Genomic DNA, 12,341 nt, shown 5'->3' with positions numbered 1-12,341 from the left:
TGCACACAATCTTCTACAGCTGATTAAAGCTGCCCACTAGCAGCAACCCTCTTGAAATGGTATCTTGCAGATTTACCTGAGGCGATAAAACTCACAAAGCACTTTCCACCTAAGCTGAATAACGAGGAAATAACAGTTGTAGCCTACGCCTACGATCTGGTCTTAATGGACCAAACTCAGATCGGTCTTCTACATTTGCTTGACAAATTGCAAGATTGTATGCGTGCTAACGATTTGGTTATAAACAGCAGCAAATCAAAGATCATGTCAATAGTCTGTAACCAGAGGAAAAACGCCAAATCGTTAAAATGGAAAATCGGTGACTTCAAACTAGATATAGTGGACTCGATACGATATCTGGGGATAAAATGTAACATCTTAATAGCAGAAAAGAACTGGTATATGGAACTTTGTTTAAAAGTAAAAATGCTGGCCCCTCAAGGTGCCATACTGCATTCAAGGTATGAAAAATTCTCATTAACTCCACTGCGATTTTTTTACATGCAAAAGGTAGTCCCGATCCTCACCTATGGAAGTGAGGAGAGTCTGAATCTGTCCTGGAAGATCTGGTCTGCTTTGTAAAGTAGATTTTGCAAAACGACGCTAAAGCACCCAAAGTGTCTTCCCATGGTAGCAATAAGAGCAGAACTAGGCCTGCAGTCATAACTTTCGATTATACTGTGGAAAACATTGGGGCTGCTAAAGAAAATCTCACTAGATGAAACAGTTATTGCCTATAGAGTTTTAAAACCAACAGGGCAAGGGAAAGGTTCTTCAACATTAAACAGCTGGAAAGAAAAATGTGAGAAACATCTTGAGCAGTTAAGCTTGTCCCTGGACACATTGATTACTTACCCCAAGAGAGGGAAAGAGAAGTTAAAGTGATAACTGGATCAACACTCTTGAAGCCAAAATGCAATACACATCCTTATTGAACATGCCTCAAGATCATCGAATGAGAGACACAATCCCGCAATACCTAAGAACATTTCCAAGCAAATATCACCAGGATCAGTTGCTTCAGATAAGGCTAAACGTTTATCCTGCGATTGAATATTGCCATTTAAGAGGGAAATGAGGATTATGTAGATTCTGCAAAATCCAAGGGAACTTGGAAACAGTAACGCAGTTGATAACTAGCAGTCACTGAAGACGTAACATTGTCCCTTGCCAAACACATCGAGGCGTATAGGTCCTTGACAGCGGAGGACTGATGGAGTGATGGAGACAGATCTTGGAGGGAAGAAATAAACCGGGTTGGTTCCAAAATAGTAATGTTCACTGCAGGTACTGCAAAAATGGTGAATGCTTTAACTGTAGTGCTTTAACAAAGGCAGTAAGGCCTCAAGTGGGCTTCGTAAAAAAAAAAAAAATAAACACAAGTGGTTTTAATGTGTAAATAGTTTCATGCAAAAATACATCACAATTTAAAAGAAAATACCATGCCATGCAGCCCTGAGACTAAGGGTAATGGAGAACTGGTTGAAACCAGATTCTATTCCATCTGTTAATAAGTTATTAACAAAGGAATACAAGACTGCTTGCGTATATCCATTTCTGAACAGACACCCAACGCCTGAAAGCTTAGTGGTTCAAGCAGCAACAGCATCTTCAAAGGCTGCAACCTATCCTTCTGCTCCAGCAAATAAGGAAGACAGGAGGATTGACTCTTTGGGTAAGAGTATTTATTGCTGGAAGTATGGCGGTCCAATCTGCCAATTCTACCAGTGCATTAGTGAAATATACACATACCCTTTGGGGTGTAGCTGCTTTAGCAGCAGGACACATACCAGAGGGAGAAAAGAGGCAATCTCTTCAATCTAGTTTAGATACAGTTGGCTCAACCAGTAGAGCCATGGCTGCCAGCACAGTACTTAGGCGCATGTCTTGGCTGAGAAAATCTTGATAGACATATAGAAAACAAATGTTGTAGTGGTGTAGTCACAGATTGTTCAGATTCAAAGTGGACTTAGTTTCAATCACTTGAAAGAAAAATTAAGAAAAAAGTAGGTGCTCCTTGGCTACAAGAAAGGTACTAACGTGAGAATGAGAGGTCCACCAAGCTTTGGGGACAACTACAGGGGACACCTTTGGCTGACGAATTTTCAAAGTGAGCAAATATTTAGTAAATTCAAAGACATTTAAAGACGAACAATGCGTTTATAGATTGTTACTTTTCAATCAAACAAAACTTAATAACAACAGGAGCATGTAATGCTCACAAATGCATACAATCATCACAATGCTTGGTGTAAATGAATACAATTACAAATGTAATCAAAGTGTACACAAGGAACAGTCTATTCCCATGCTTTTGGGAAAAAGTTTAAAATTTGTCTCGAGAGTAAAGAACTTGGGATGTGTATGGAAAGATGACCTGGGCAGCGAGGCTCAAGTGGGAGCTAAGGTTCAGGCAATACATTTCGTCCTAAGGCTCCTACACCAAGCACTCCCTTATATTTCCGATTAAGACCATGCGGCAGTGGTCGGTGCCTTGACCTGCGCTCACTTGGACTATTGCAATAGTCAGCTACTGGGAATTCCAGTTAAACAGATCCATAGACTCCAAAACGCACAAAACGCGGCGGTTAGGATGATTTTCAAGTTGTGCAGAACTGCTCATGTATCATCCGCCGTGATTTGCAGTGGTTGTTGATAGAGGATCACATACGATTCAAGGCAGCTTGCCTTGTTTTTAAATGTGTTAATAGCACTGCCCCTCAATATTTGAGAGGTTTGATTCAACCATCCTGTCCTGTCAGACAGCTGTGCTCTAGTGACCTTCATCTTCTATCTGTACCCCATTCAGTGTACAAGACCCGGGGAGACAGAAGATTCTCAGTATTCGGTCCAAAACTATGGAACTCATTACCGTTGGAGTTGAGAACTCTTACCTCTCTTTATCAATTCCGTAGGGCATTGAAAATTTTCTTGTTCAGATAGGCCCCTTTACTCTCTGCTGTCTTGTATTTGGTTTAGCTATGTTCTGCTCAAATAATGTTCCATCTGCGCCATTATACGGTTTGGTCTGTTCTGTGCGCACTATACATTAAAAAATACAAATACATAAGTGAAATAATTTCAACATTTCAATGATATATACCGAATTTAAGACAACTACTGTCTCCTGTAAGGGACAGACAGCACTTTCGGTGATCTAAGGTGTATAGTGTCGCTCCTTGTGTAAATGTACGCATTTCGGGCGGTGTAGCCCTTCTTCAGGTATAGGAGGTGGAGTGGTTCTGCAAAAAATAGATACCATATAATCAGGCCTCCAGATAAGGGGTGTACTAGGCATTTATATGCATGAAAATCTTGTAAATACGACAGCTTTATTATTTTCCTGTGTACATTTACACACTAGTTTAGTGCAGAGGGCAGTGCAAAGGCCAGGTTACTTGACAGAAACCAGAAGGCTTCTTTTGATTTTTATCTACATGGATGTCATTGCAAGCCATGGATGAAAACATGTGAAACAGAATTTATTTCTCTGAAGCCTTTCAAAAAAAGAAACTGTCCTTAAAGCAATGGTGTATTTCCATTCAGCTTCTGCTGTGTTAATGCTCATAGAGCAAACAGAAGCACTCTGCATATTTATTTTCATAGCATTTTAGGATTGTATAATTAATAAGATGAAAAACTAAATTGCAATTCATAATTAACATTTTGTAACAGATGCTTTTCTTTCCAGTGAAAGCAAACAAGCATTTCACAATTGTATTTTTCAGAGTTCCTGTGCTGTGTGCATAATCATGCGGAGGCAGATCATTTTTACACTTATTTAATTTACACTCCAATTATAAAAGCAGTGTGTAAAATGATGAGTATGCATGGTCTAGTTTACATCCATTCAACCTTGCAGTCAATGGGGTACATTAATATAAATTGTCAGTGGAAGCAGAGTCTTTGCTCAAGGGGGAGTGATTGTCATTACACCAATCACAGGTGTTCTAGCCTCTCAAATCTTCAAGACTACAATTCAAACATCCAAAACCTGACTCTCTAGGAAGTGCAAGCGCTGTTCAAAAACAAACAAATGAAAGTTGCATTTGTAATTGAAATAGAAACTCAGCAAAATATGTCCCTGCGATAATCCAGATAGTTATTTAACATTATGTAGCGCTTCATACATGGTTCGTCCAACTTCGAGACACTGTCATTATTATACCTCAGTCGATACTCAGTTAACCAACCTCTGAAGGATGTTGGGCAATAAGATAGCTCAGCCGGTTGAGCACTCGTTGCTGTGATCTGTGCGTGAACTTTAGGTGGCAGGATCGAACACAGGTGAGGCCATCTAAGCCTTTCATCCTTTCGAGGTCGATAAAGGAGTACTAACTTTGGTTTGGTGATAATTGTGATAAATATGTTTCATGTACAGCGCTTTGCCAAAAACATTATATAAATAACCATTTCACCATGAGATTAGATATATAATTTAGCATGGAGTCCTTGCCTCTCTGCACTGTTGTATCATAACATTGGCATACCATTAGGTAGTAATAGCTTCAGGAAATGAGGACTTTCATTAAACATCAAAAGACAATTCTGCTATCAGACCTCAAAGCACAAAATACATTTCATGTTTGCTTTAGTAGGCAATTGGATAGGTTTTTGTGTTTTCAACATTTAAATATATACAGAATGGCCAGACCTTCGAGAAATAGTGAAAGGTATATTCTGTCACAATGCAGAAAGCTGCCGCATAGTAATGATTTCCATCCAGTTTTTGCACAGGTCAGCAGGATGTCACATACATTTTACTCCCTTGCAAAGGGGAAAAGTCCATTTTACTCACTTAAAATCACATTTACTCTCAAAGTTTAAAAATAGGGAGTAAAATACTCCCACATCAAAATCTTATCTGGAGCACTGCATATAATGTAAGTCAGGGTTTTCATTTTGAGGGTAATCAGTAACTTCAATAGAAGTTAAACTGGTACTGAACTGACCTGTGTTTCACAGTGTTCCCAATTGTACACGCTAAGTGTTCAATAGGTCAATCCGTAAAGAGAGTCCTGTTGTTCAATGATTAGATCCTAGAACAAAAGAGAATATTTTCATAACGTGTACAATGTGACGGCGTGTGGGACCAGTCGCTTAGGGGAAAGCGCTCGGTCCCACATCACGGCCATATGTTTGATTTTATACAAAATGAAAGTGAAGTAGTACCGCCATAGTCTAACTCATAGTAGGACTCACCAGCTTAGGTGCTGTCAAGTTAAATTATCATTGGTGTAATTTTCAGCAGGAAGATCACAAAGCAGCTTGTTTGGTAATTGAATGTACTCTTACGTCTCGCCCCCTTTCCTCCATACTGTATGGGCATCCATCGCAAGGGACGGGAGACGGAACCTCTTCCACTTTAAATTTAGAGGCGCGGCCCTGGGAGCATGCACTCACCTGATTCCGCCCACCGGCATAACTCCTCAGTCCCCTTTTCCACGTCGACGGGAACGGGCCGAATTCACCAGCGCTCCTGGGTTTGACTTCGGCCATGTAATACCACGCACTCTTCCCCAGATATTCTTTTTTTTTTTTTAAACTTTTCTTTATTGGCATGTGAGAGAACAGACAATCAACACATTGTACAGCATAGCAAGAGTAACAGATATATACATAGTAGTGCAATACATGGGAATGTTAGGTAGGTACCGGTGGGGCCATTTTCCAGCTCCAAGCGGCACAGCAGTGGATTAGATTACATCACCTGGAGGAGGGGAGGACAATAGTTCTAGGTCATCTTTGTTATTTAAATATGTACAGAATTCCATCCACACATTCCTGGGGCGGGAGGCCAGCGGGAGGGTATTGATGTAGTCCTCCTCGCACGTTTGAGTCCAGGTGAGGGCCTTATCCACTTCTCAAATGAGGGGGGGATCGACGCTTCCAACATTGTAATATGCATTTTTTGGCTATTATGGTGGCAACATTGAGAAACCTAGACATTTTCCTCAACTCAGGGCTATCCCACAGGCCAAACAGTACAGCTAGGGGTTCTGCAGGGATACGGGACGCTGTGATGTCTGAGAGAGCTTCAATTATGGCCTTCCAGTATGGGCCCAGCGCGTCACAGGACCAGAACATATGAGTATGATCTGCAGCAGGAGAACCGCACTTAGGGCAGGTGCTGGCCTGGGTGTGTGCAAACCTGTCCAGTCTTTGAGGTGTGTAATATAGTCTGTTAAGGAGCTTGTATTGCATGCACCTAGGCCTGGCATTCAGAGAGGTGGTCCGAGTGTGTGTGCACATTTCCCCCACATTGCGTCCGTGATGGGGAGATGCCCAGCTCCTCACTCCACTTATCTCACGCCTTAACTGGCACGTGTGTGGGGTCGGCCATAAACAGTTTGTACAGCGTGGACACTATCCCCCTAACACCAGCCGAGTTGGATATATACTGGATCTCAGGTGAGTCTGGAGGCTCATCTGGGTATAAGGGCCACCAGGCGCAGAACGCCGCCCTCAGCCTGTAGTATTGCAGCAGTTCCAATGCAGTACCTAGGTGTCCGGGGCGCCACGTCTGCAGAGTGATAAACTTCCCGTCAGGGTAAAAGTCAGTGCCCGATAGCCCAGATCATGCCAGTGTTTCATTAAAAGCTTATCGTGTGTAGGACTGAGGCCCGGGAACTGCCAGATGGGCAGCCATTTGTAGTACGGGTGGTGGTCAGGTTGTATCTGCAAGATATTTTTCCAGGCCCTAACAGTGGCCGCTACAGGGTCTGCTGGGGCGTCGGTGTGATATGTGTGATGGAGGAGACATATACCTTTACGCGTATGTTTGTCCCTTACGTTATCAGCCATGGGCTCTATGGCGAGCGCAAAGAGTATCGGAGAAAACGGGCAGCCCTGGTGGGTACCTCTGTGGAGAGCAAAGGGGGCCGAGGCCCTGGAGTTGACCAGGACTCTGGCTGCGGGGCTTGTGTAGAGGAGTTTGATGTACGACCTCATGCGTGGGCCAATTCCCATTTTGTGGAGCACCGCCCACATGTATTGCCAGGGCACCATATCAAATGCCTTCTGGGCATCGAGGGTGACCGCCTCGGCCTGTGCGTTGGGGTCAGTTCTAGCCAGAACATTGAACAGGCGACGAATATTTAGGGCGGTGGATCTGCCGGGCACAAAGCCACTCTGGTCGGGGTGGACTAAGTTGGGCATAATGGGGAGAAACCTATTGGCAATGATCTTGGCAAATATTTGTGTGTCAGTGTTGATCAGAGAAAGGGGCCTATAAGACCCACATTCGTCCAACGTTTTACCTGGCTTGGGTAATACAGTTATAAGCGCCTCACGCATGGATTGGGGTAGGATGTTTGACTCTAGGGATTCGTTCCACACCTCCAGGATTCTGGGTGCCAGAATGGCTACATGCCCCGATAAAACTCTGAGATGAGGCCGTCGGGGCCTGGCGCTTTGCCCCTGGGGCAGTTCGAGATGACCGTGGTTATTTCATCGAGGGTGATAGGGGCCTCAAGGAGGTCGCTGGTCGCGCGTAAGAGGAGGGTCATGGGGATCTGATCTAACAGGGCGTCAGTGTCATGCAGGCTGTTTTCTTGCTGGGGACCATACAGGGTCGTATAGAATGTGGTAAATGTCCCGAGGATATCCTGGTCGGACCAGCACATGGTGCCTCGTGTATCCTTGACGCAATCAATGCGGTTCCTGCCCCCCTCAGTTTGGACCAGTCTGGACAGTGTTCTACCCGTCCTATCCCCCCCTCACCATACTTCCTGGCCGCCACAGGGAGGGCGAAGTACCGTACTTCACTTAGGGCGTGAGACTCAAACGTTTCTAATTCCGCTCTAATCTGTGCCAGTGCAGTCGGGGAAGGGGAGGTGGCATATGCCCTCTCAAGCTCTTTTAATTTCGCTTCTGACTGTTGCAAGCTATTTTTTATGGCCTTGAGCACCCCAGCCTCTCTAGATATGCACATCCCTCTGATGAAGACCTTGAATGCCTCCCCGCGCACTCCATCGGAGGTGTCATGCCTGTTGTTGCACTCGAAGAAGGTTTTGATGTCAGCTAAGCTATCGGCTTTCAAGACTATGGGCCTCATTACACGTTGTGCGGTAAGGGTTTACCAGTACCGGTAAACCCTTACCGCCTTACTACGAGGTCCCTTTGCGGGTCCTCCCTTAACTCCTGGTTTTTCCAGGCGTTAAGGACAGGACCCGCAAAGGGACCTCAGAGCTAATTACGGTACCGCAATTTGCGGTACCATAATTAGCACCTTCCCCATTCCCATTATGCCCTATGGGGGCAAAAATGGGAATGGGGAAGGGCCTTGGTGAATGGGGAATTACCGCCCCCGCTCACCTTGGAGTAGGGCGGTAATTCCGCCATCCACCAAGGCGGACTCGGTATGGTACCGGTGGCAACCATGGCGCTAATAGCGCCATGGTTACCGCCTACCGTGTAATGAAGCCCCATGTCTAGCAGGGCCTCCGACTTAAATCTCCAAGAGGAGCGGGGGCGCTGGTCGTGTTATCTGGAGTGTTGCCGGTGAATGGTCCGATAGTGACCGGTAGTATCTTGGTCTCCATGACCCTGCCCATCATGCAGCTCGATATGAGGAACAGGTCGATCCTGGAGAGGCTGTCGTGTAACGATGAGTAAAAAGTGTACTCTCTAACTTGTGGGTTGAGAGCTCTCCATGCATCTCTGAGATTCAATGTGTCAATATGGGCGTGTAACTTGTGGGATGCGTGTGATGGGCCATGCGGGCTGTCCCTGACCTATCCAGGTCTTTGTCTAGGATCAAATTCATGTCCCCGCCCCAAATGATGGGAATCGCAATATATTTCAGAAGCGTGGTGGTGATGGCATCAAAGAACTCGGGGGCATCAAAGTTAGGGGCATATTTGTTCACTAGGAGACATTCCATATTAGCGAGTGAGCAATGGAGGATCACGTATCTACCCTCAGAGTTAATATGGCTGGAGCGCAGGGAAAACTGGACTGACTTATGGATTAGAGTTAGGACCCCCCTGGATTGGGTGGAGTACTTCGTATAGAATCTGTTGTTGCCCCACGTGGGGGAGAGACATGCTGCTAGGCGCCCGAGAGCGTGGGTTTTCTTGGAGAAAGAGGATTTTGGCGCCATGTCGCTGGGCATAGGCAGTTGGGCCTTAGTGAAATTGCTTAGGCCACGAACATTCCATGTGACAATGTTCAGAGCCATAGCAATATATTATGGAACATCCCAGTGGTAGTATTCATAAGGATTTTTCCTTATGCACTTGCCGTGTGCACAGTAGTGTTGAATTAAGGTCATGCGTCTCTCAGCCATGTTTGTAACTGTTAACACAACCCCAACTACGCCACCCCCACTGCCCAACCCCAACATGCAGTGCGGAAATACCACTCCAAAACACACCCGAAGCCCGTTGGGCCTGCTCCGACCGGAAACCAAAGGTCGGAGGACCAGATCCAACGTGTATAGGGCCACATCCTAGCCCAACAGGGGCCAGTCAATAGAAAGAACAAAATAAAAGTGAAAGCAAACATTGCAACTGCAACGGGGGGCGCTGGTGCTGTGCGGCCGGCTTTTGTGGCTTGATGTGGGGCAGCAGATGCTGACCCGAGTGTGTTGCGGTAAAACAGGTATCATAGACAGCCTCCGAGACCAGAGCAGACGCTCTGGCAAGATGACATCACAAAAGAGAGCAGGGGACAGGGATAGCTCCAGGGGCCAGGTGAGGGAGAAGGCAAAGAAGCAGTGTAGGAGCTAGCCTGTGGCCCGCATACACATGGCAAGAGGCCGCAGTTATTGAGTGGACACGGTGGGGTTGCCATCAGCGCATCAAAAGTCATGGATCCGTGGACATTTTTAGAACATCGTAGGCTGTGTAGTCTATGGCGTGTGGTCGGCTCGCGGCCCGGGGAGAGGTATATGTAATGCAGTGAACTTCACTGCTTCGTCAGGTACAGTGAAGAAGAAGATCTTACCATCATGGGTAATCTTTAGTCGTGCCGGGAACAGGATGGCGTAGGGGATGTTGCACTCCCTGAGCAGCTTTTTGACACCTACGAACTGGCGCCTTTCCTGCTGCAACGCCAGCGAGAAGTCCGGGAAGATTCTGACCGTATGGGCTTCAAATCGCAGGTCTCCCTTTTCCCACGACAGGCGGAGGATGAGATCTCTGTCGCGGTAGTTGAGAATCTTGGCGATAATGGGTCTGGGGATGTTGCCGGGTCTGGGGCGTGGAGCCAGGGCCCGATTAGCCCGCTTGACCGTGAAATACAGAGAGAGGGCAGGGTCGTCCAGTAGGTCCTTGAGGAGTTTCTCCACTGCGTCCTCCATCCGCCCCTTGAGGGCATTTTCAGGGACCCCGATGATGCGCAAGTTGTTCCTACGGGGGCGTGACTCCAGATCGTCACACTTCGCCTTAACGCCTTTCATGTCGTGCGTTAGGGAGGCCACAGTGTCTTGGAGCGCGGTGATGCCATCTTCCTTCACCGAGATCCTATTTTCCGCCTCGGTGATCCTCGATCCTGCCTGGTCCACTCGAGCCTTAAGCGAGGCGACATTAGCATTGATGTCATCCAATTTTTCATGGAAGGAGGCAAAGTTTTTAGCCATGGATTCCATTAGTAGGGTGAGGTCAGGGGCCTCGACCGCACGGTGCAGGGTTACGTCTGGCTCGTCCTGTGGCGATGATGTGCTGGCTGGCTCATCTCGAGGGACCGCTTTAGTGTACTTGTCCATTGTACTTCCTTGGGCCCCCGCCTTATTTCTGCTAGGCATTGTCATTGTGGTGGGCTCGTTTGCAGTGAGGGCCCACTTAGGGGTAGGATGGAGAGCTGAGATGGGCCGGGGCCGGCAGCCTCAAACGCAGTGTCCTTCGGTGGCGGTAGTCGGTTTGAGGCAGGTGGGGGACCACCGTGGATAGCAGAGAGTCAGCAGTGGAGCGGCAAGGCTGTGATGGCGAGCGATTGCAGCCTCCTTATGTGTACAGGTTGCGTGGGGGTGCCAGTGGGATCTTTCTTAGGAAGGCGTGGGCAGAGGCGGCGACACCGTCAGCGGGAAAGTGGACAGTATGGTGAGGGTCGCTTCCTTATGACAGTACAGGCCGTAATATCGCAGACAGCGGGCAGAGGTCTCGACACCCACCGCTCCAGTACCCGCTCACCTGGTCTGCCGCGGAAGCGGGGCGGTAGGATCCTCCATGTCGGCGCCGGGGAGGTTGCAATGATCAATGACGCAGCAGGTGGCATCCGCACTGTGGCGGCGTCCGCAGCAGGACCCCCAGGCACCCGCCGCGATTTCACAGAGCGGTGGGAAGCGGGAGCGGGGAGGGGACCCGGGAGTCAGGCAGGCCAGGCGACAGGGCCGGATGTTAGGCAACCGCCGGGGCCGGGTGGAGTGCTGGGCCCAAATCCGACAGAGCCGCCAGCCAGTTCCCAGGTGGGCCGATCGAGACCAAAATCGCACAGACTCCGGACTGGATCTTCTCTTAGTCGTTGAAGGGAAGATAGCTCAGGACTGCAGCAGGGCTTCACCGGGACGGGGTAGTTGCAGCAGCCGTTGTTCTCTCCGCTTCTCTTGTACTTCCAGTGGTGACTCTCTGACTTCTAGCCCAAGAAACCTGCCTTTTATGCGAAAAAACCCCATTCACACAGCCTGGCTGTCAATCACCCAGCAGGGGGTTGACCAGCCCGGACAACTACCCTGGCCAATCATAACAAAGTGTGACTTGGGTTTCCTAGGATACCCTGTGGAGGGGTGACTACACCCTTCCCTCACATTCAGCCCACCTAGACACCCAAGCGCCTTGAGGAGGGCTTCTGAGCAGAAGCCCGCCAAAAGACAGTGAACAAAGAAGGCGAACCTAGTTTGCTGCGCAAAGTAAGACACAAGAAGGACTTCAACAAAAAGAAATGGCGAATAAACCCAACCGGAGCCAAAAGAAAGACGATTTGGTCAAGCGGGTTTATGTTCGAGGCTAATATAATAGCCAAGAACAGTACCACGTTTAATATAATCGTGGTAGAAAAGTTAGGGTAGATACCACTGCCACCAGCCAAGTCTAAATGTTAAAAGAGCGAAACAATGCTCTACGAGGTACAGATAAAAAGGGAAACGAATTAACCCTTTCCAGTACTCCATGGAAGATGGGGTGTACTGAATCTGTGGTAGATTGACTAAAGTTAATGGTAACTTTACCCTTTTCTGGGGGACGGTAGTCGCCTCAGAAATGGAGTCGAGGGAAGTCTCAAAGACAAGCCTGTGCCACGGCACTGAAGGTGCTGTGTGACACACAAAAAGAAGGGGGCTACTGAAGTGGTGTACTTCAGAGTCCACAATCACAAAAACAGGTATAAACACATAGCAAAACACA

The 12,341-nt window shown here is 47.4% G+C and overlaps 1 protein-coding gene across 4 annotated transcripts in view; it reads left to right on the top strand.

Annotated features, from left to right (window-relative positions):
* Positions 1-12,341, top strand: part of TANC1 (tetratricopeptide repeat, ankyrin repeat and coiled-coil containing 1) — a 2,406,012-nt gene that overhangs the window by 1,804,732 nt on the left and 588,939 nt on the right. The gene's annotated exons all lie outside the window — the stretch shown is intronic.

Source organism: Ambystoma mexicanum, chromosome 9 (genome assembly GCF_040938575.1).
Source record: "Ambystoma mexicanum isolate Mex_15411 chromosome 9, UKY_AmexF1_1, whole genome shotgun sequence".
Taxonomy (NCBI): Eukaryota; Metazoa; Chordata; class Amphibia; order Caudata; family Ambystomatidae; genus Ambystoma; species Ambystoma mexicanum.
This window is presented reverse-complemented; position numbering and strand designations above follow the sequence as displayed.